The sequence below is a fragment of the Pezoporus flaviventris genome, unplaced genomic scaffold, assembly GCF_033815535.1.
Source record: "Pezoporus flaviventris isolate CSIRO_AGI_PZ_B2104156 unplaced genomic scaffold, CSIRO_AGI_Pfla_v1 ptg000020l, whole genome shotgun sequence".
In the NCBI taxonomy this organism is placed as follows: Eukaryota; Metazoa; Chordata; class Aves; order Psittaciformes; family Psittacidae; genus Pezoporus; species Pezoporus flaviventris.
The window spans coordinates 559,453-584,663 of NW_026892568.1; the positions used below are offsets into that span (position 1 = coordinate 559,453).

General features: G+C 45.8%; 1 long non-coding RNA gene across 3 annotated transcripts in view; it reads right to left on the reverse strand.

Annotated features, from left to right (window-relative positions):
* Window positions 1–22,800: 22,800 nt before the first annotated feature.
* LOC133270439 (uncharacterized) overlaps window positions 22,801–25,211 on the reverse strand; it is a 127,098-nt gene continuing 124,687 nt past the window's right edge. For all 3 annotated transcript variants that reach the window (XR_009743773.1, XR_009743774.1, XR_009743772.1), the window contains one exon: window positions 22,801–24,293. This is a non-coding gene — a long non-coding RNA (uncharacterized LOC133270439). The remainder of the gene's footprint in view (window positions 24,294–25,211) is intronic.

The following is a 25,211-nucleotide window of genomic DNA, read 5'->3' on the forward strand; positions in this document are numbered from 1 at the left end:
GCATACCATGAAGCGACCCATGGCATCCTGCTTGCTTGCATTGGCGTGGCTGAAGAAACCACAGTGCCTGCCTTGCCCAATACGCCTACAGGGGAGGCAAAAGTCCTCGGTAAATCCTTCTTCCCACGTATACCCTCAGATCTTCCCCCATTTGGACCTTTGTAGGGGTCCCTATGTCAGAACAGAGCAAATGAACAACACCCGATTAGAAAAGTAATAGGAAAAACATGAGGTCTGGAAGCTTTAGTGAAATGAGCACTGGAGCTATGACCAGTTCCTTGGGTGCTGGCTGAGCATCAGCTGGTTAATTCCATTTCTGTAGTTCCCTATTCCCTTGCTCCCAAGCCACCCAAAATGCAGGCTCTTGGAAGAGCTTCCACTATGGGGAGCTCAGAAGTTAGACGGCAGCACGGAGCAGAGCAAAGCATCCATCCAGCAGCACTTAGACCCATGACAAAAGGTTCTGAGGAGCTAAAGAAGACAAGACCCCAACACACAAAGATCTGTAACCACTTTCCCCCAGCTAAAGGACAGGTAACAATGGGCTACTGCAAGAACATCTCAGAGAAGACACTTACAGAGGACACAGAGTCCCACAGTTTGCACCTTTCATATCAGCAAGAGCAGTGTGGAAGACTAACAGGAAAAGTGTTCCTGGTTTAACCTGGCATTCCCAACTCTTGACTGTGCCAGTCATTAGGCAGTATTGAGGTTTACTAATAGATTATTATTATTAATAAGCCAACTTAACTGATCAGTTTTCTCGAGTTGTTCTTTGATCCAAAATGCAATGCTCTTTCCAGTTTGAGACACCCTTACCAATGTCTGGAAGGAGAAGAGACCTCCATCTGCCTTCCCTGGCTCATTCTAGGCCATTCGACCTCTCAGATGAACCGCTGTGTTTGCATGTTTCACCTCTTTGATCCCAAAGTCCACGGCTGCCCAAATATGCACTTCCACACGGAGGAACGGCATTCCCTGTCCAAGTCAGCCCAGTGGGAAAACAAACAGCGAGGGAGCAAAACAAACCTACAGCATCAAAAACCATCAATCACCAAAGGTGTCAACTGCAGAGGCATTTGTACTCACACCAGCAAAGCCAAGCAATTGTTTTCCATCCAGCTAAGTTGGAAGGGTTATTTGTTTTCCTATATAATTTAAGCAAATGTAGTTGTGAGACGGGGCTGCTACGATGTACATTTATCTTTTAAACATCTTGAGAAGCCCACAACTTGGCTGCTAAATATTTACAGAAGATAAGGCAGGTGCAGAACATGCAGATGCTCCTGGTGAGGGAGGCGGGGCTGGTTAACATCTCTGTGTTGGAGCACAAGACACTTGCAGGTGGATACACAAGTTTAAAGGAAGCAGAAATGGGTCCCTTCAATATTGTGACTCTGCCAGGACACAGCTCAAGCCATTGCTATAAGACAATAAGGAATCTTTAAGGTGTACATTTAAAAATCAGTGCGCTGAACTCCTGACAGCTGCCCCTTGAATGAGACGGTGCCTGCCCTGCACCAACGCTTCCTTCAGAGGCTCAGTTTTGGGGTTTGCTTGCACTGCAGCTCATGACAAAGCTTTCTGTCTGGGATACTGTCTGCTTGGTGAATAAAATGGGGAGAAAGCAAGTTCTTTTACAGTGATCAGTCAAACAGGCCACAGGCTGGAAAGGGGTGCTGAACATGGGAAATTGGTTTTAAAAGCACAACTCCTAGGAAGGATGGAAACACATCATATTCACACGATCCTGAGCCCCCTCTGCAGCCCCACCAGGACCTGCATCGTTTTGCCTTATGAAGGAGCAAGGAGGGATGAGGAGCTCCCACCTGCTTAACTGCTACCAAGGGAACATCTCTGCTACCAGCCCGTGCCCAGGACAAAACCATTTCTGGCTTACACTCGCGGGAGAGGCGCGGAAGGAAGGGATATTGTTTGTTTCTCTTACATCTCCCTCCTGCACTAGGAGTTTTAAATTGGTTTATATGAGTTGCAGGCTAAGCTAAACATTTTAACTTGTCAGTCAACCCCTGTTTGTTGACCCAAGATTGGCAGATAGGGGAGACAGTTATTAGGGAGAAAAAAATGAGCCCAGTGGAAAACTCTTTCCTTGGGCTTTGTTTCAGCTCTATCATCTTGGCATCGAGGCCGAGCTGGGTTTTTCTTCCTCACTCAGTTAAATAATGCTGTAAAAATAAACACACACAATCAATTCATCTCCTTAAAGAGACACGTGTGCGTTTAATAATGTTTAAGTTGTTTACTGCAAGGAACTCACAACTCCTCACTTTATTTCACTGATTAAACCCTCCTTTGGAGCCAGTCAAAGTTAAGGAGGTTTGACATCTGCATTCTGCTGTGCCTGCAGCCTGCTCCACAGGAAAACGTCTTCTCTTTGGGGGAAGGGAGCAGCTACTGCTGGGGAGCTCTTTGCCACTGCTCTGCATGAGTTTTGTGTGTATTTGCTCTCTTTTGTTGCTCCAGGATATGGTTTAGTGTGAGGTGTCCCTGCCCTCACAGGGACATGGCAGGGCGGTTGGAACTTGACGATCTTAAGGTCCTTTCCAACCCTAACTATTCTATGATTCTATGACCCGAACCTCAGCCGTTCATTCTTCTTTCCCCATCAGCTACTGAGCCCATAGGATCTGCTGGTCCTCATACAACAAACCAGTCAGGCCCCAGCATTGCCACAGACTGCAGAGAACTCACTTCAACCTGATTATTCTGTTTTAAGCACGATGGCTTCCTGTGGTCCAACTCAGATTAGAGAAGAGAAAGGGAATAAAGCTCAGGGAAGGTGGTGGTAACCACAACAGGCTGACTCCACTTGGTGAAGGGTGCAGAAAGACACAGCTATCAGCATTTGGTGGGGAACACAGAGAAACAGTGGGGAGTTGCTACTCCCCAAAGCACAGCATGGCTGGTCCTCAGTTTCTGAAGCAAAAGGATGGGACAGAACTCCCAACGCAGTGTAAAACAGATGTAAATAAGAGCACACGATTCCCAACAGCCTTTTCTTCCTTAAAAAGGGATTTCAGCTACCCTCTGGAGGTTACTTAAACCCAAGGCCACCAGCAGAGCTGGTGCAGACCAGTGTGGTTCTCTTGAAGTCACTAAGGTTTGTATCAGCTGAATATTCCCTCCCACGATCCTTAATTCCCAAACATTATTTCTTCCCTGGCAGGCATTAAACTTGCATCATAGCTGGATGCAAATTGACTTTAAGGTCCCAGACAGGCAATTCCCACAGGCCAGAGGCGTCATAAATGTGGTTGGCTATTTAGCAAAGGGCCACTGCTGGCAGCAGGCTTAGAAATGCCTTTCATACTTGGACACATGCTGTGCATAAGGAGAAGATGACTCTACAGTCCGTGGTAACCTACCTCCACTCCATTCCTTCCACGACATTTAGCAGCAGGTCAGTTCTTACAGGTCTAATAGTACTGGTAAAGGGAAGGGGTCTGATCCATCACTGCCATCAAACCTCTGTCAGGTACCCGTGCAGAACATCTCCAGATGAGAATGGCTGCATGTTAAAGATCACTGATGTGACTGTGAATGATAGTGGTGGACAGATGACTGCAGGTGGAGGGTTAGGCTCAACACTTGTGTCAAGGAGATGCTTGAAGGTCACCTTATAGAGTGGTGATGGGTCAAAATAAAGACAAAGCGTGATCAAGTGTGCTTCTTGAAAATGGGCATCTCTCAACTCCTTATCTGACCTCTAATGCGTGAGAAAGGGCAAGTGTTCAGTTGTTATCCCCACCCTATAGGAAGGGCAGGGTGTCAGCCCCTGCTCCAGCAGGGAAGGTGCAGGTTATGTGCGAGGTTTTTAGCTCTGAAATAATAGGCTGTGTGCTGCAGCAGGAAGGTCTCCTCCTTGGGAGGTTTATGGGAGCTAATGAGGGTCATAAACATTTAGGGTCTTACTGAGCTCCAGCCACTGGCTCAGGCAGGAGGCAGATGCCTTTTCTGCATCACTTTCCTCATTTCTAAGATGGGAACAACGGCAATTAGGGCAAACCTGCCCCACCGGCTGCAAGAGATGCATCATCACCCAAGGCGATGGAACACTCTGTTGCATGCTGGACCAAGGAAAGGCATGTTCTCAGTTTGCTTTTACATCACACATGTATCCTGAAGTTGGATCTGGTGGATGTATGTAAAGACACCTCTTTGGCCACTGGAATCTGGCCAGAAATATGAAAGAGAATCTCTTTTCCCTGTCTTGACAGGGTTTAGTTACCGGAACATGTTTGTTACAGAGGCTGCTGAGCAAATCCAGCTAACAGAACAAGACACCCATTCCCTTTAAAGCTCTCTACAGTAGAAAACACATTCTTCCCGTTACGCCAGTAGTAGCACGGGTTTCCAGTTGGTGTTCAGGTGTTTATGCGTATCTATAAAGCCCCACGCAGTTTTGGCTTCTGAAATCTCAGGCACGTCCTGCAGACAACGCTGCTTTCACGTAACACCGGCTATGCCTTTAAACTGGTGTCATTAACTCCGCAGGCACAACACCTTCACACACTTGTGTAGTACCTCAAACCTGCATTTTGCTGGTTTGATCTGCACGAAAAGAGCTCTGAGGCAGAGCTGAAACAGAGATACAACAGCTATCAGCCTGGCTGTTGGGATTGCTGCTGTTATTCCTCCCCAATTACAGCTAATGTTACTGAGCTTGGGCTTCAATGGAAGTGCAAACGAGCGAATGCAGCTGAATACACTGCTCTTGGAGTAACATTTGTGCAGTGCCCAAAGGCTTAGGGACAAGCACATTGTAGATATTGTAAAGATAAAATAATACAGGCCTTGAAATAAAAACGTCTGAATGGTTTATGGGAAGTATTTATTTCACATGGGGCAAGCACTGCAGTCAGCAGCGAGAAAAGGTTTTTAAAGACAAGTGTTCAAGAGCATGTCTGGCACATCTACATCTTAAATACTCATCCCAGGAGCTGGAATTTTGGTCCAGGGAGACAAGAGCTGGCGGATTTCACACCAGACAAGCGATTTCTGAATAGATCCAAGCTGAATTAGATGGAGGTAAAAACGTGGCTGAAGTATCCAGCCAAGACAATCAATTGATGCATCACCAGAATCAGGTTTGATTCTTTCTTAATCAAAGTGCTATAATAAGAGAAGATCCAATCAGATGTTCGCTTCACTGCGGGATGCTTCTTCCAGGACAGGGAAGAGAAGGGGGAAAAGCAAACTCCAGTAGAGTTCCAGCAAGGAAAGGAGACCAAGGGAAAAGCATTTCAGTGGAACTACCTTAAGCCCATCAGAGCTCCAACAAGCATCCCCCTTTCCGCTCAAATCGCCAGAGGACCAGAGGTGCTGTAATTACCCTGCAAACCCACGTGTCATTTGCTGGACCACAATATTTTCCTTGCTCACTGTGCTCTCTTTCTTACAGACAGATTTGCTCTGTTGATGAAGACATGAATTATCCTGGTAGAGGCTTTCCAGAAAACCATCTGATTTTAAAATGGTTGGGGAAAAACCCGAACGATGCCAATGCAATCTATTTATTTTGTTTTAGAGAGGTGGTGTCCCTCCTCTTTATGCCAGTGACATTTAACTGCAATATATATATATTATATATATATATATATATATATCAGGAGCCTGATGAAAGCCTCCATGTGTGAGGAGGAAGGTCACAAGGGAGATGAGCCTACAGCCATTAGCCCTGGCTGTAATTACAAATCTACCTCAGAGGTTAACACACCTTGTTACAGTGGGGTTTCAGAAGATGGGCTGTAGGATTAAATAACCCCTGGGTGGTCCTTTAGGGTCAGCTGAAGGGATATTTCCACTCGCCCTATGTCAGGAGGGCTGGTTTTAAAAGCGCTCCAGTTTACACCTATTCCCCTGCGCTTTCCTACTACAGCCACGGTGCTTCTGGCCGTGCTGCTGGGTGACTGCAGATACAGGTGACAGCCCCATGAGACTCAGCATCACCAGGAACAGCCCTTGAGGACTCGCCGTGTCCAAACTCTGCAGCTCCATGCTGAGCACAACTGGGAATAGCCTGAGCTATCCAGACCTGAGAGCGAGAAGGAAGGAGCTGAACACTGTCCCAGCGAAAAGGGATGGCAGCCTCTGTGCAAAAAGCAAGAGAAGACAGAAGAGAGGGAGATACTGCCTTTGTCTGTCCACGTACGATAGAGCAGGGGTAAGAGCCATGCAGCATCTCCACCTTGGGCCAGCTCAGGCCCACTGCAGTGGTGGCTCTGCAGCAGGCAGAAAGCCTGCTTCCCCATCAAATCAGCACCTCATGCACTGGGATTTAACCCTTATGAAACATCTCTCCTCCTGGCATGGGGCAGGTTTAGACCAGGAAACCCACAGCAGCAGGGGAAGGGAGAGAGGCGTCTGGGGCTCTGATGTCTCCAACAGTCTTCCCACTGGTGAAATGCCATTGCTACTGCTATGCTCTGAAAATGCTATGCAGAGGCTGTGTCTACAGGGAGCTACATAGGTGCTCCATGGCTTGCTCCACCTCTAGCGCTGCCTGCATGAAGGACTTGTTTTCAGCTATGGGAGATGGAACCACCTCTGGAAGCAAGAGCAGAGCTAAGCCCTACCTTCCCCTCCATCCCTGTTCCTGCATGATACATGCTTGTCCCACACTGTGTGGCTTTTTGCACAGGGCTGGGGTTTGCTGACTCGGCAGCTCCCCCGTTCCCTGCAGCACCGGATCATCGAGCAGATCACAGGCAAATATTTAGACACCAGTGCACACAAAGGGGCATTCTCTCAGTGCTTTCACACGGGGATACAGTATTTAATCAAGCCCTGGGCAGAAAACAGCAGCTCTGAATTGAGGAATCATTACAAAAGACTGATGGCTTCTGGCTACAGGAAGGAAAGCGGGTGCTGCATCATGCCAACATTTCCAGTCCATTGCTGGGGGTAGGGATTCCTTATTTTCTGTCTCCCCTAAAACTTCCCATGTCATCACTTCAGTTGTGCAAAAACTCAGCTGTCAACTTTGTACTCTTAAAAGCAAAACTCGTCTCTATTTTAAAAGCCCCTACAAAGTCTGAAGGGTCCTGAATAGGAAAGGATGCCTGGGGTCAAGTTAGCGTCTTATTGAAGTGATAACTGTAACTGAGACAAAGTCTCCTGTAATACTTCTTGTTCTTCAAACATAATGAAGAAGTGGGATTATTACTTCTGAGAGCCAAGCAGTGACATCCTCAGACTCAGGACAAATACTGGCTGCTATCGTCAGCCCTAACTTCAGCCAAAGGAGCAGGCAAGGACTGCAGACTGTTGGTAACTAGAGTTGAATTAAGGGTAGGACTCACCCCTGTCCTTTATTCAAACAACATAAGAGGTTTGTTATCAAGGTTTGGGGTTTGGTACCATTTACATGGCTTGTCCTGACCAGGAGTACAACAGCTCTGGGATGTGACAGAGCCTGCTCCCATCTGCACCTCTGGCTGGAAATGCTTCAGTTGCCCCAGGGAGTGAGTCCAAGCATCTCTGGGATACAGAGGAGAAGGTTGAAACCTTCTGGGCCTGTAACTACACAAAACCAGTCTACATTGGAAATAAGCTGTACAGCTGTACTTCAGTTTGAAATGACTTGGCCTGCTCTTTGCCTTGTGTGCCACTGATGGAGAGCAGCCTCTGGGAGGTCCTCGCTCTGTGCTGGCTCATCCATGCAACCTTTGCTTGCGCAACAATCTGCTTCCATCCATGGGGTGCATTCACTTGATCAGAAAGCTGCATTTCTGAAGGTATGGGCTGAGAACACCGTGTTCCTCTGCACCTATTCCAGAGGCTGACTTCACGTTCTGTTACCCATCGCAGCTTTATTGCCTCTTTTCCTCCAGCAGCCAGGGCTAAGCCAATGCTCAGTAAATCACTGGGGGAGCAGCTTGTTTACAGGCAGCACCAGCTCATGTGTGACCCAAAGGGCTGGTCTGATTCAGCCGTGCTTGGAAAAACACAAGCAGGGCAGATGTCAGGTGGGAGCGCGGTCCTTCCCTTCGGCAGCAGTGGATGAAGATCAAATAAACCTGGCACGGGATGGGCTGGAGAGGCCATAAATCTCCAGGGTTTCTTAGAAACTGCCCTCCTTTGTTTGCTTTCTTCGTTTGTCTTCTCGATCCCTCAGTGCTTGGTGTTTGATTTAAAGGAACAGCTCAAGAAGTCCCACCTCAGCCTGGGCGCTCGACTGGCACAAACACGAACCTCAAGCTGCTGGCAGCAAAACGCATTCCCAGTGACGAGTGCATTTTCCAGTCTACAGAGGTCTCTGCTTGTACCTGCCCATGCTTAATGTCAGGCAGCTTTGATTTACAGCAGGAGACCACGATGAAGTTCCCTTGGGTGGCTGAGGCCACTCTCCATCCAGCTAACAGACCCTTTCAGTCCCTTGCATGACCATCATGATGCTGTAGGTTCATGTGCAGGATCAGGAGCTATGATGTCAGGACTGAGGATCACGCTCAAGCTCATCCTGGAGCTGGAGGGAATTTGTATGAGCTTGTTTGCCACCCCGGAGAACATCATCTTGCTGCAGGGTATGCTCTCCAGGCTATGGGGCAGCCCAGCCTGATAGCAGCTCTGCAAGCCAACCGTAGGTGATGCCAAAGTTACTTACCAATAGATGGGCTCTATTGAGTAACATCGAGTTAATGCTAATTGGCATCTAATCACAAGGACTCACCAGTATTTAGGTGGCTTTTAAACCATACAGAACCAAGCAGTGTGGGGTTTTTACCCCTCCCAAACTGATTTTTGCCACTGAAACTTGCATCATGAACAGATGTGTAATACACTGAGGTCATGTTTTTCCTCTGAAATTAGTGATCAGCTGCTTGCTTTCAGCCCATGTTTTATGGGCACACCAGGCTTCCCCCCACCTTCCCTTAATCACAGCAAGCCTATAGAATACAGACATGACGGGGCTGCCCAGATGTGCATAAAGCCACTACTCAGCACTACACCTAAGGAGGACACAGCGATGTCAAATGTCAACAACCAGGCATTCTCCTTCCTAAAAGGAGAGCAGAAAGAGGAGATGGATGCAGCTTGTGGATCACAGATAACTGCTATAGTGGGTGAGAGCCCAAAGCAGAGACAGTGCGGAAGCCACCGGTCAGTAAAACCTCTCTGAATGCGATAACTCGGTGTTAAACTGTGACCCAGGAGTACCCAAATCCACCTTTTTTCACTGTATACCTTCACAAACTGATTTTTGAGTTGATTTTGCCTGAAGAACATGGGGCAGAAAGAGGAAAACCTGTCATCATTCCCACGTGTTGTTTTGTCTTGACACAGGCAAGATCCTGGGTCATCAATTAAATGCCTTGGCTTTCTGGACAAACGGTGTGAAAAAGCTATTTCATTGAGGAACTACAACAGGATTTAATCTGACTTTATTTTCCTTTAGTATAACTACAACAACAACAACCTTTCCTTGTTGTAATAAGCACCGGTGGAGGAGCTGAACAAGAGATGGAAATTCACTCCCTGCAATGGTGTTTGCTTATCTTACAGCAAATGCAAGACCAGTGCTTTAAGAGAAGGAACCTGTTTGAAAGAGCACCTCTTCTTAGCGCGCCCTATTCCGAAACTACTTCCTTGAAAGGAGAACCCAAAATTGCTCTTAGATTTTATTTTTTCCCTTAAAGATACATCCAGGAAATGATTTCAGAAAGGGACTATTAAATAATAAAAATACTTGGGAAATTACAGAGTGCAGCCCCTTACATCCTGAGCTACAAAAAGCTGCTTCCAAGAACCTCTCTTTTGCAGCCATCTCAACCCACCTGCAGTTTGCAATATGCTTCCTATTTCCTTCCAAAGACTTTGCTCGGTACAAACCCTCCCCATACACACACAGAGCTCAGGGTTTCTCTGCCTCATCACTTCTTGAGCCATAGAGAAAGTGCTTTGCCTCTGAAAGCATTTCAGCTGAGCAGATTTCATTCAGGACTCGCTTCCCAGCACGTTTCTGCTTATGAAGATGTGAGGAATTGGCATGAAATGAAATCCAGCCCTCATGTTCTTATCATTTATCACGGTCACTGATGTAACGGTACAGCCCGTTATGGAGCATGACGTTTGTCTAACTCACTTTTCCCTGCTCAGAGAGCTGGCTAACTCAGTGCAACGAAATCTGCTGTTGCCAATGGCTAATTCCTGTCGTGTCCTCAGCAGCATTCCTGTGGATGCTCGAGGTCTTGTGGCAGAGAGGACCGGGGTCCCCCAAGACCCCGGGCATTGCAGGGTTCCCTCACCAGCTGAGATAGCCACTGGGATCCAGGAAGGAAAACTCAGCCAAGGTGGAGAGCATCTGAAATGTAAAGGAATTTACATCTTCCAAATCTCAGGAGCTGTTTCCAGACTGACAACTGCCCGTTCCCCTGGCCAGGACAGTGGCTCGCACTGCTTAGCTGCTCCTAGTCCCGATGGCAGAGGGATTCATCCTTCCACCATCTCAAACAAGGGTTATGATCAAGGTCCTGCGGGACCACTGCACGTTCTTGCCAGATGAGAAAGGAAACTTTTCATCTGTCCTAAGATCCTGCTTTGCAGGAGAAAACAAGGACATGCCCAGCCCAGGTTACCCCATTACGCAGGAGCACAACTCTCCCAAACACCCATTTCAGCCCCTAACCAGAGGGAAGATTTCTGGTATCTTGTCTAGACAGACACTTGCCTTTATCTCACTTCAGTTTGAAACAAATCTGCCTGCAATAGAAATGCTTTCAGCTAAGAGAAATGGGCTTTTTTTTAAGGTCAAACTCTCCATATCCATAGCTCTGAACCTCACTAGACTTGACAAAAAACTACAACTTTATTTTGGCTGCGGAGCTTTCCTGCCCTTTGGGGACAGGGAGGGAAATTGTACTCCACAGCCATTGTTTCTGACAGTTCATTTACTGGAATGAAACAATCCATTCATCACCGGGAGTCCATCAAACAGAAACTGTCTTCAGCTTTGGCTTGCATAATAAATATACACTATTTCAGCACTGTGGATTTACATTCAACAGCGTGTATCCAATACAAGGCGCATTTGCCTTAGATCCCTGGATAATATAATCATGGCAGTTGCTGGTTCTGCTACTGTACCAGCCTTTGAGTAGCTGTTTGGCTCAGAGCTGCCCTCTCTTCGCCTGTTAGTCATAGAATATCCCTTTTATCCAAACAGATTGCACTCTCCTGTTCCATTAAACAGCGTCAGAAAATTGATGGCAACATTCCCCCCCCAAACAGGATTTCACCAGATATTGTTTTAATTTCAGCCTCCCTTGCCTTTAAACCTGCTATGAGTTAGGACTCTAAAGGTTATAGATGGCGATTCCATAGTCAGTGGGGACAGTGAGGGATCTCCAGAGGGTGGCTCAGCCTGTGTTAAAGAGCTGAAGTCAAGCAAGATGAAAGAGTGTAACATGAAAGGAATGAGGGGAACAAGGTATTCAAACGGATTGGTGTTTGTCTGGTTTTTCTAGCTTGGTTTCACAGTGAAAATTCATTCCTATTTGCAAGCTTAAACTGCCCAATGGTTGAATATTGATGAGGGGAAGCATTAAATCCAGCATAATTAACTGAAAGAAATTAATTTATCAGGGAAGAATCTTGGGATGCACTGTCAAAAGAGAAACCCTTGGACAACTACAGAAGCTGCTGAAAAGTACTAAGAACATGGTTTGAGGAGTGCAAGTTGATGGCTACATTAGGATGATGACCTATAATCATGAATGCTGATTTCAATATTACATTTCTGCTTGAAGGACTAAAGTATTGGTTACTAGAGACTGCCCGTAGCTAACAAGAAAAAACACATTTTGCAACGTAGGAAATTTTGAACATACAGAAAATTTAAGATGAGACTTCAATAAAACAGAGTAGAAGAGAAATGAGGCTTTTTCTCTCCTTTTTAATCCAGTTTTAATCCATTCCACTTCTAAAGTCAAATTGAGACCAAGGACACAGTAACCTTCTTCCTTCCCCCTGGCAGGACAGGTACCTGGTGAAGACCAGCCTCAGAAACATCTGCAATCCTCCTAGGCTGCTGCCTTAGAACAGGCATGTTCCCTCAAGGAAGCTCCCAAATCAGCTCCTTTCTGCTGCCTGAGATCAGCCATCTGCTTGGACACGTGGGTTTGAGGAATGGGCATGAAGAAAACCCCAATGCAGCAACAAAGGGTCCCTCCCAAGCCTCACTGAGTTTATCCAAGTCCTTGTTGATGTGCTTAAGTTCAGAAGTGATGACTGAGCATGGAACCGGGTTCCTGAGAGGCACATCCTGCTGGGCTGGGGGTGGATAGGGAACCAAACCACACCAACAAAAAGGTCTTGAAATTGAAATGGAATTGCGTTTCAAGCCCAGATGGGAAGGCAGAAGCGTGGAGGAAGCACAGTAGGATCAAACCAGGATGAGGATGGACACTTAATTAAGAAAGAACAAATTGATCACTATAGGAGGGGGGTTTATTCCTCTTCTTTCATCTTTTCAGCACGAGAACACAGCCCATAACACTTTCCAAGCCCTGCAGCAACAGCATTTATCCGATAACCACACACTGATGCTCAGTGGAACAACTCCATCAAGCACCCAGTCAGTTGGTTAACTTTAATCATCATTTTAGCTCTGGGAGGACATAGGAGCTTTGGTTATCTTATTCCAGGCCAACTGTGTTCCCTTAATCAGCCACACACATGCACAGAAGCAACGCGAGACGGGCTTCAGGTTCCAGAAACAACAGCAGGTAGAGGGGCACTGCAGCAGCAGACAGCAGGACCGGTGTCCCAGAGCACCACAAGTAATCACTGCTGCTCTTGTGTTGCCTCCAAGTCCTTCAAAACACGGGCCCATTAAGGGGATAGGCAGAGGTAGGGAAAAGCCACCTCACAAATCACTGCAATGGGACCCTGGAGTGAAAATGGAGTCTGCTTACAATTGCTAATGAGGTGTCAAGCAATTTGTTTCTTCTCCTGGATGTTTTATTTTGGGAGGAGATAAGTTCTGACTGCAGACCATTCGGCCTGATTGAATTTAGTGAGGTTGGGAGCTCTGCGTACCAGTTTGACCCTTGCCAAGTCAGGCTTTAAGGAGATAGTCTATTCTATGGGAGGTGGGAAACTGCAGATTGGAGATCCCTGGTCTCCATGGGACTCCAGGAGCTCATGCACTGGAGCCCTAACGTCCATTTGCCCAGGGAAGCCTTAAGCCCTGGTCTTCCCTGAAGCAACCCTCGACTTCCTAGAAGTCATCTCTGAATTCCTGAGGCTCCGTGCACAGAGAAGAGAAAATATCTCTGGTCTCAGCAGGTTCTCTTTATTGAGCCTGAAAAGAGAAACATCAGCTTGCTCTTAAAGAGTGCTCCTCGGCCCACAAGGAGTTTCAGTTCACTCCAGATAAGTTTGATGCTCATCCAAATGGTAAAAACCTCAGAGGTCTGAAAGCTCAGCTTTATCCCTCTTGTGAAACCAGGCTATCCACTGCCTGCAGACAGGAAACACACAGGAGCAGCAAAATCTGATGCACTTGGGCACTTCTAATTGCAGCAGAAGAAATGGACTACTGGATGACCTTAGAAGCCAAAGCTGGTGGAAGCCTTTACTCAAGGCGAGGCACAAAATTAACTCGCAATGCCCATTCCATCAAGGTTAAGATGTGGAAAAGCTTGTGGCCAGCCTCCGTTCCTGGTGGTATTCACTACCTTATTCACTTATTCTCATTAGGCAGCATCAGTGAGGGGAGGAAGATGAGAGGTGGGACAGGGCAGGAGCTGGGAGGCAGACCAAAAGAATGCGAATGAGACAGGGCTGAGCTTGCAAGTAGTTGACAAATAGATGTGCCCATGTGGAATGCTGCTGAGCAGTAGCAGCCCTGCCTTTGACTGAGACCCAGGGCACCCACAGAGCCTTCTCAGGGAGGAAAGTGGGAGAGTGAATGAAAACTTCTCATAAACCTGATTAAAACCCCTCATTTCTAAACAAGTCCCTCTGGCACGTTCTTCCCTTTCGGTCGCATGGACTGAAACGGGACAAAGGGGAGGAAGCATCTTAATCCCAAATCTGAAATGAAAGATATGAGCAGGAACAACATCACCCTCACACAGAGCCGAAGTAACAGGGTTTAAACTTGAACACCCTCCACCAATCCAAGCACGAGGCTCGCTCCAAGACTCAAACATGCTTTGGGGTGTTGGGATCAAAGCCTTAGCAGTTGCTGATGATGGCAGAGGTCATCATTATAACTGGTGTAACTGCAGTGATACAACCAGGCTCTGAGCAGCTTGAGACCAGAGGTCTCACTCTCGTATTGCAAATGCCACATTTCCCCTGAGCCTGGCCAACACAAGGAACCCTGGGGCAGGGGGATAAAGGGAGCTTTGCAGCAAAGCATCACTTGTGGGCTTCAGGGATGCTTTTAAGCCATGAGCCAAGCAGCAGGAGCTTTGCTTTTCCCCGTGATGCACTGGGGAGGACAAGTTCAGGACAGAAACATGAAGAATCCCCTTCACACCCTGCCTGATCCCACTGCCTCCACAGAAAACCTTAACTGCATTGTGCTGTAATGAGCCATACCCAAACTACTGTTTTCTGGCCCCGTGTTTATTTGATTTCCTTGTTGTAATGAGACTCAGATGGCTGCTGTTTACCCGAGCACAGCACAGCACGAGTGGGCTTCCCTCCGTCTAATGAGCTGCAAGTCACTTCTGGAATTAGGGCAGAGGAAAGAACACATTCTTAGGAACTACTTTAAATTGAAGCCCTCGTTTATTTTCATTACAGCCACACAAAAGCAATATAATGTTTCCTCTCCCGTTCCATGTGCAGCTTTTCCTTCCCTGCATGGGGCTGCATTCTGCTTGCAGAACATCCACCTCTCCAAGCCTGTACCAGGAGGTTCATGCTCCTGTAAGGTGGTCCATGAGGTGAGCTCAGGCTGCAGGAGGAGGGGATGAGCTGGCCTCAAAGCTTGTGCTGTTTGACCACACAAGTGAAACAGGATTAAACCCACTGCTGTAACCAGCTGCTTGAGTGCTCTGTCATGCAACACAACTGGTGCTTAGGTCACCTCCAGTCCTCCTACGGCAGGAACTTATATTGCAAGGCAAACACCTGGGAGCCATGAGGTTTAGGTTCTGGTTTTAAGTCACCATTAGATGGATACAATGACCACCTGAAATGAATGAATTTATCACTGAAATCCAGTGATTAAATCCATGGGAAGTGCCTCATTGACTTCAAGCCCTGGACAACATTGGATGAGTCACACGATTCCAAACTCTATAGGCTGTGGATCCCATCACATTTATTTCTAAGGACCCCAGCAGAGCCCTCAGGGTGCTTGACCCTAAGGTAGGGACTGCCCTGCAGCAACAGCAAACTGCAGCAAGTATTGTCACTAAGGCAGCATTTGGATAATAATGAAATTAAACACATCTCTAGCTGATGTGAAGCAATCTTCTCTATTGAACAGCTGTTCACGCTGTTGCTTTATTGCGCTGCCATGTTTTAAGTTATCAAAACAGCATTTTTCCCCCCTTCAAAATGGGAAATACAGCATTTCCAGAGCAACAAATACATGGATGTGTCTCATGATTAAAACCCAACTCATGCTGCAAAGCTTCACAAGGAACTGGTACAAACAGCAAGCACTGAGGCAGAACACAAACACCTTCCCTGTGCTTTTTGCAGAGCATCCTGGGATCCCCACCAGATCCATGGATGGAACTGAAAGGCAGTTTGCAGGAAAAGATCCCATTCCCTTTCACGCCTTCAACCCACTGATAACAACAATGGGTTTTCTATACCAGATTCACTGTAATTCAGCTACAACCCTTTATCAGATACAATAAATTTTGACTATATTGATAAAGTGCCACCTCAGCATGCAAGTAGTAGTTTAGTCCTAAACTACCTCACATCCAAGCTGCATGTAATAACATACACAGCTGAGCAGTCACATACACACAAGTGATTCTCTTCTTTATATAAACCAGCTCCTGATTGAAGAGCAAATAACTGCCACTGGTCTTAAAGATCAAGATCCTCCACCTATATGATATACACAATGATGTTACTACATCAGATGATACCCATATTTAAACCACTACCACCAAGGAAAGGTACCCTCAGAAGAGTTCTATTGAGGAGCATTCAGAGGAGGTGCCTGATATTTTAAATAGAGCTTTTCAGACCCTCAAATCATCTTTCCAGGTCAAATATGTATTAGGTAACGCATTTGTTCAAACTATTTTGAGCTAAAGCACCCTCAGATTAAGCTGCAATATATATATTCTTTACAATAGATCTATTTTCCCATATGTTGGATGCAGTGTTGCCAACTGTCAGGAAATTCAGGAACAGCTTGTAAATTTAAGTGCTTTCCAGAGGGCTCTTGGTATGTGTGTAAAATACTCATTTTGTTCCTAAAACATGGCAAGACATTTTTTTCTCTATGCTTGAAAAATAAGGGAAAAACCTTCATAAATAATATCATTGAAGTGATGATGTATCAGTTTCTAAGAAGAAAATGAAGTAACTCCCTCAGTGAGCCCAAGTATCGGCTCCTTCTTGCCCTCCATGGCCCAGAAGATACCAATGCCTTGATGTGCTTTCAAGGGGAGAGTGGGCACAAAACCTAAGGGCTGCCTCATTTCCCCAGGGAGATGCATGCCCTCATGCTCTTAGAGTAAAGCAAGCAATAGTAGTAAGGCAGACAGGGATTCACTGGTCTCATTATTCAAGCCGACACTTGGATTCAGACAGATTTCAGTTGGATGTGATGGTTTGATGCAAAAATAGCTGCAAGAAATGGAGCTAAAGACTACAAAAAGGACAATTCCTCATGTCCATTCCCAGAACTGAAAAGAACACATTTTAGGGAAGATGGTGCCCAGCCTGGCTATTCTGCTGCACTACTAACAGAAAGGCAGCAGTCCTTTTCAGCTGCTACACAGCAAAATGAACTAAAGATCTCTTTCCTAAGCCTCCCTATTATAAACCCACACAGAAACAAGCAGTCCTCTCAATGCAAGAAACACTGCAGATTGTTCCCTACTGACTTATATAGCCCATGATCAGAGTTTGGACCCACGGTCAACAGGAATCTCCTTCCTCCTATGGCGTGCCTATAGGATTATGCCCACATAGCAATTAAAGGTGTTTGCAAGTGGTTAAGGTGGAGATGCCGAGATCCTAGAGAAACATCCCCTGCTTTGTTAGCTTTGCAGGTCATCTATCAGGTGGTTAGGGAAATAGACCTTTACACAGATCCGAGCCAGGGTAAAGGACAGGATTTTGCTACCTTCTACCTCTGGGATGCAAAGTCTGATCCCTGTTTTCTTCCTGGAACAGCTGATAACAGGGCGATTAACTCTTAAATCACTGCAAGCACCTTTAGATGTCTGGAGTTATTAACCATTTTAGTCAAAACTCAGGCTTGAACTCAGCATCTACTGGTGGAACAAGTGGAAAACTATTTGCAGCACTCAGCTTAAAGCACATTTAAGTTTATCCTATGCATCAGGCCAAATTGAGCTATCAAATGGAATTGGATTTGGATGAGGAAAGAGCATGGACTGAGGATGATCTGAGAGTCCAAGCTTTGGTGTTCTACTCTTCCTTAAAGGAAGCAATTTGGTGTCCCCTTAAAGGTCCTTTAAGGAGTGATATCTCTACAGACAGTGCCCAAGAGAAGACAGCAGTGGCTGAGGCACTTGCAGGCACCCAGCAGCAGCACTCGCAGGGTCTCCAGCCTGGACCACACTGCCTGGGCTGGTTTTACAGCTGTTTGGAAACTGTTCCGATTACCTAAAGCACACATCCTTCTGCAACAGACACAGCACCGTGGCTCTAGAGAGGGGCCCTATAATGCACTGCATAATACTAATAAACATGATTGTTATAAAAAGATAAGGTTACAGAACATTACACTTTGCCAAACACCAGCTGACTGTAACTTCAGGTTTGGGCTGAGCCAAGAGCCAGATTTTAACCTTCAGCAGTAGTAGCTATTCAGAGGGTTGTTCTAGCGCTGCTGCCAGGAAAAACTGCGAGTGAAAGGTCTGATTTATCACACATTGGGGCTGCAAACCTGTGCTCGGGTACCAGGCAGTTGCTTGTCAGGTTGCAGAGAAAGTCTGGAGGAAACCCTGCATTTGGAAGCGGCTGGAATTCCGGGTTCTGTTCTGAACAAGCAGCAGTGCAGCAAGAGGAATGCGTCCTGCCTCATCATGCACATGCAAAAAGGATGGATTTATCCTCATGTTGCTTTGCCATCCACCCCCCTCCAAAACCAGCCCAGTTTTGAAGCAAAGTTTAGGGTATAATAATGGGGTTTAATATAAGAATCTAGTAGAGCAACCTCCTCTTATGCCGATGCAAACAGAAAACAGTGCTGGGGACAACATGACTCAAGACTCCTGTGAAGTTCCTGAAGGCTGGAATATTGGGAGTTAGTTTTCATGTATTCACATTTCCTTTTCTCTCCCTGTAGTTATCATCTGCTTTATTTTCCATAGAACTGCTCCAAGTTCCTTTTGACAGTAGTTTTTCTTCTTATGTTTCTTTTAGACTGCCTGTGACTATAAAGCTTTTATGAACCACTTCAGACATGCCGTTTTGGAGGGATATATACATAACCTACAGAACAAACAGGCACTATGCATACTAAATGCATATCACTAATTATAATCTCCCTGCTGATGCCAATCATAAGAACAAGTTAAAGCCATTGAGAGGGGGAGAGTGAAAAACTCATCTGCGGCTGGCAAGGTAGGTGTACTTGACATGTCCTTTTATTAATGCTAATTATAGAGATCCCACAAATGGATGTCAAACAGTTCCAGGGTGTTTTGCTAAGAAATTTCTGTGATGGCAAAGGGAAGAACTCCACCCCAGCAGATCGTTTCTTCTTGTTTGCTTTACTATTTTCACTGTTTTACTTTTAGGGTAACCAAGAAAGAGAGAAAGAAAAATCCTTTCTGGCCTATGGTCAGTTGCTGTTTGCCCCTCAGCTGGAACAGAGGGCAAATATAACCAGAATCTGCTTCCTTCAAATGAACTGAGAATGAATTAAATGGGAGCAGCAGGACTAATTCTAGTGGCTGGTTGGATGAGTCCCTACATCTCCTTTGCAGCGCAGCTTGCATCTCCCATCTCTCACTCTGGCACTAAGGACCATTCCTACTCATTCTGCCCCACAAGCATTTTCCTAAGTGCTGCAATTCATGATCCTCCAGGGTCCCAGTGCAGCCAACTGCCCTTCCTCAGCAGATCAAACACAGGCATCGATATTTGCTCAGGTTCTACTGGGTTTGATCAGACCAAGGCAGGGGTTGGAAGGGAACAGGAATGAAAAGCATCCGACTGTCCCATCTCTCCCTCTCTGAAGGGAAAGCTTGCTTAATCCCCACTGGTACAGAATCAGAGAAGCCACAGCCTTCCCATGACTCCCTGGATTTATGCTAATAGAGCAAAATCTTTTGTATTATAAGAGATCCATCACGATGGGACATCTCATTTAAATAATGGCACCTATTTGTGCTCACACCCAGGGCACTCCTACATGCTCACACCTTTAAACGCTGACACACAGCCCCCTTTTTATGCAGGATTCCTCAGCTCCTGCAGCACACCATAAGGTATTACAGCAAAGACACAGCACACTCTGCTCTTTAACCCTTCACATCCAAATGGCTATCTCCCTCCCAGGTTCAAACTCATAGACCAAGGCTGTTTCCCACCCAGCAAACTCTCTCAGTCCAGTTTATTGCTACAACAAGCCTGGGTGCCTTAAACTGAGGCCAGAGAGCGATGGCAGCCTGTTTATTTAGAAGTTAAGAGTTTAACTGGCAGCAGGTATAAACAGAGATAATTCAGTGCACGGCCCAAGAACCCGGCCACGTTAAACACCAGAAATAGGATATTTTAACAGGAGAATCAAATGCATCACAGATTCCTCATTAATTGCCCTTGCACAGCTGTCAGCTACTACCAGACTTTAACTAGACCACATGAACAAACAAGTCAGTAAACCCTTTGCCCTCTCCCTCCCCATCACCCACTTGCTGCACAAACACACTTCCTTACAGCAGGAATTCCACAGCCTTGTACAAGTCTGGATACGTTAGAACCCAAACCCATCCTGTCCCTTCAGATAAACTGAATAATCGGCTCCATCCATGCCCCTCATCACATGCTCAAGTAAATGGACCAAACCTCAACGAGAACAACGCAGCTGCACGTGCTTATAGCATCTGAGAACTTGGGCTGAGGTCCAGAGCCTCAAAAGAGGCTGAATTGCCTAATTTCTATTGAAATAACTTGGGGTTAGACACTTAAATACCTCTGAAAAGCCAGGCCCAATGTTGTTGTTCTATATTTTTAATTAACTAACGTAAGCCCAGACAGAATTAGTACTAAAAGCTCTTAATGGGCTACTCTGTAGTAGTGCACTCGGGTCTTATTGCTCTTGGCTGGCTAATAAATTATATTTTTATTTGCCAATAAAACAATAAGAATAATTTCTGTTATTCCACTTGCAGATGAAGTGATTTCTTCCCCCACAAGTGTTGGCAAATGCTAGAATAAGCTCTGGAATACCAAATGATTCATGTATCAATAGAGAAGCAGTGGGGAAAAATACCCCGAGCAAACAAAAGCAGCAAGAACAAGTTGTAATCTGCAGCTCAAATCCATTACATTGCAGCTCCCCATCAGTGGATGTCTCAAGACAAGCATTTGCTGACCTCCACAGCAGGTGGGATTTACTGTATGAAGCCAGGAGAGGAGGAGCTGGGGGGGCATGAGAGTTTTGGCTCTGTCACAGGTAGCTGAGCAGTGTTTTTGCAAGCTCTATGAAGCCTTGGAACAATAAGTGATGCCTTTTGGTAAGGTCACTTGGGCCAATCCATCACCCATCTGCTTCTGCAAGCAATGGCATAATGAGGAAATGCAATAAAACTGCAGAAGAACTACTCACTGATACTCAATACACAGGTAACCTCTTCAGAGCCAAAGTAGCCAAGTCCCACCTCAGGCACAGCTCATAGCACTGCCAGTGGGTGAGCTCCAGCAAAATCACCTCTTAGCATTATGTTTCCCCATAGTGTGAGTTATAGGCAATAACCCTGAGCTCCCCAAGAGTAACATCCCCCTTCTGCAATGACACAATTATCCTTTACCATTCAGGACCATTTTCAACAATGATAATTTGTCCAGGCCAGGCACAGATGCAGATATGAACCTTTATAAAGAATGAGAGTGAAGGAATGAAAGAACACCAATATTACACGTGACCATAAAGGCATTCAGTGGGTGTCAGATGACATACAACATTTTGTCAGAACATTACACTGCTATTCACTATGACGTCCTCAACTTATCAATTCATAATAATACCCAGCTAGCTCCAATGAAAATATTTATACTGAGGCAGTGACTTTCCCCTCAATATCCTCACAATGTTTTACCACAAAGACAAGCTCAGAAATCATTTGCTACAGGTATCATTAAACTCATCTTCGCCCTGCTGGAGCCTGAAAACCAGCCAAGGAAACCTGAGCTGTTCTTGCATGAATTTACTTGATACACACTTCTACAATACTGTGTTGAATACAGATGATGGGGAATCTCCACAGGGGAGCTTTAAGCAGCTCCTGAGATAAAGCCACCCCCAAAAGCAATATGAACACACTAAACAGGCTACTCTGAAACAAGCAAGCAGTTATTTCCATTCAGATAGAGATGAGTTTGTAGAAGGGTTCTAAACAGACTGAAAGGGATGGCCAGAACCACATCCCAAAGCAACTGCTGCACCCAAAGCTACAAGGCAACGTACACCAAAACACCTGCATCTCTTGAAGCACAGGGAACCACTGGTCTTTACCAGAGAGACAAAACAGCACAAAGAACCTCTTACCTCTAGTCCATAGTGCAAACCGTAGTGCTCCAGGAAGGAAGTTGCCTCTTCACCCCCAAACTCAGGCCTGGGGTGCTGTCTGCAGCCCAGCTTTGGGCACTGCACCTCTTGCCAACCTCATTTCCAGCAAATTCTGTTCAGTTTGAAACACCTGAGAGCAGGACCCAGCCCTGGGTACCGCAACTGTTGGCAATCACAATAATCATCACCAGCTGGGACAGGGTGGGGTGATCAGCACCAATGTGCGGTTGGAATAAGGAAGCCTTTCTTTTATGTCTTTATGTTTTATTCCCCTGAAAGCAATGACAATTCCTTGGATCCCTTGGACAGGACCAGGAAGCAGCATCTCGTACCTAGGAAAGATAAGAAATTAAAGATGTCTGGGTAATTCCTGCTGGTATCACTTGCAAACTGAGCAATCCCAGACTGAGAAATCAGATTTAGCACCTCCATTCTGGAGAGGCATGTTGGGGGTATCAGGATTTCAGCACTTTCCAATGTGATAACTGGCTAATCTGCTGAAAAGAAGCTAATTATGTTCATAGTAATGAAGTTTGGTTTTGAGAGACTGTGTTTTCCCTCTGAGAACACGAGCTACTCGGAACACAATGTTCAGGTCCCTCTGATCCCATGGATTTTGTAGATGTGGATTTCCCATCACTTTGATACTGTGTTAGGGCTGAGGTTTCCCTCACAAATTTGCTTTCTTTTTCCTTCAGGGATTTCAAAGAGGGAGGAAGGAGTATCTTTTTCCACCCCTTACAGTGTTTTCTTGATGAATTTAGAGTCATACACACATTTAATACCATGAGATTAAACTTTTCTCCACTGCATTACATAAATGTGTTTCTGATAATTACAACCACAAGCCTCATTGTTTGGGCTTTTGTGATCATGTTATCCAGTGAAAACCTATATGCTCACCAAGGTGTACTAAAATCCATAGTAAAGTAACCACAGAGTAAGTTACCTCAAACAAAGTTCATAAACGGGGTTCTCCATTACTCCTTTCCTTGCAGGGTCATTTATACCAATAGAAAGTGTGTTCAGAGTGGTTACAATATTCTGCTGGTCTCATTTAGCAGCAGTTTGAGACCCCCCTTGGAATCAGGAAGGTGACAAAGTGCAACACAAAAGAATACAGAATGCCATGAGAGAGGTGATCTGATCATTTCCATGTATTATATTAGTTCATTTTCGCCACGGACACTGGCAGAGTTGCAGCACAGCACTGGGAAGCACCAGGTTCCCTATTTATCCTCTGTCCCTATCTTCATGTCTCCAGCAACTGAAGCACATGAACAAGAGCACAGCAATGTGTGAGCAAATCCATGCACACACTGTCACTCTGCATGGGTTGATGGCCACAATCAGTGGGGATGCTTAAGCTCTGCATTGCCAGACAAAACCAGTGTTGACCTGTAGATGTGAATTTCTGCTGCACAGTGACTCATCTACTGCTCTGACCTTCCCTCCTTTCTTTCCTATTTTATGCTCAGTGCCTGTAGCAAAAGTGTACATTTACAGCTCTCCTGGAAACACAATTAGAGAAAATGGTAGTAAATGATACTGCAGAAACTATAAATGGTTCCAGAAAGACAGCAACATGTGCCACAGAGTATTCTGGCTAAAAATATATCTGGAACCAGCCTGTCATTTGGAGGATTGGCCTGGTTCAAAGGATGCTGTTGAAACGCTGCCAATTCATGCCAACTGATACCAGTATTTTTGTTGGTAACGAGGCAAAACAGAGCCAAGGGTGGTCATTTATGTCCTGGCATTTTTAATTTTATCTTGAGGTTCTGGGGACAGGAGAAGTATAAAAAGCACTTCCCTCGTGAGGTTTATGTTCAAGAAAGGCTTAATATAAAGAGAGCCTCATATCATACACACAGAAACTCCCCAAGCTCTTTTGCATGTAGAAAGTACACACGCACCGTGTCTGAGAGCCCGACTGCAACACTTACAGACTTGTTCTATCAACCTTCTCTAATTAGCTGAATTTAACAACTACCCTTGCCAGCGCGAGGATGAGGATAAAGAAATTCATCTGAGCATCTTGGCACTGATTTCTAACCCTGCTGTTCCCATGCTGGTACACCCTGTTTCAGAACAGTTTGTTACCTGACACCTAATGAAGGAAAATAGGCACATATAGGTGGTTATCCAAAGCCACAGACCTAAAACTAGAGCAGAACAGACTGGGATTATGAAACTGCATCCAGTTCAGAGTAAAAACCAAAGGTGGCAGCTGCTTTTTCAGGCTCTCTTGGGAGTCTGTTGTCTGTCCCAAAATATGGGAGGTATTCTCAGCAGGTCCCTTGGAGCCATGAAAACTCTTGTTTCCTTCTATGAAATTCAGGTTTCGTTCTTGCATCTGTAAAAGAGCATCAAATCTGTGGCTAGATGGATCAAAACATGCCTCAGCCTTCAGATTTGGGGACTAAATTGGAGAGGGGAGGGCAGGGAACACTCCCATGTATCATTTGGGATCAGAATACAGACTTCAACCACAATTTCCACATGAATCTTGACCTGCCACTGGCTGAAGCAGATGTATTCCATCATCAGTAAACCCCAAACCGTGGGTGAATCTCAGCTGATGCTCTGACCATAGTGTCCCAGTATACCTTCTGGATCACTGGGCCTGAGATTTAAAACATAACATTCATAGTAACCCTTTTCTTTCTTTTTTAGTTTATTCCTGTATTCCTGTGCCTTTCTAATACAGTGTATTCCTGTACATTCTAGTACATCCCCAGCCACTGCACTGAGTTTCTTGCCTCAAAGGTACAGGACAACAGTTTGTGGCCAGAAGCCAGCAAAGAGTGGCCACTACCTGTCTGTGGTACCAAACACTACCTGGACTTGGGCTCCCCTTTTCCAACATGGCTTTTCATCTCTGGTTTCCCACTGCCCTCTACCAGCTGCCTGTGCCTAGAGTATCATTCAGAAGAGCTACAGAATGGATTTAGTTTGGCACAGAACAACAGGCCTGGGCCAGAGCCTCCATGTGGGCTCCTTTCCTGAAGGCCAATGTAGGTGGGAGAATTTCATGGCAGATCAGGATTTTGCTGACCAGGAAAGCAAGGCTCTTTCATGGCGAGGCCACTTCATTCAAAAGCTACATGACTTGGCAGCCCAAGGAGCCTTTTCCTTGCATGCTTGTCAGTTATGCTGGCAGCACATGGGCAGTCCGAGCTTGTGCTTCATGGATTTCACAGCCCCTGGATGGCTTTGTACTGTGTGCCAAATAGGGAACAACAGCCTAAGAAAACAAAGCTTGTGCTATCAT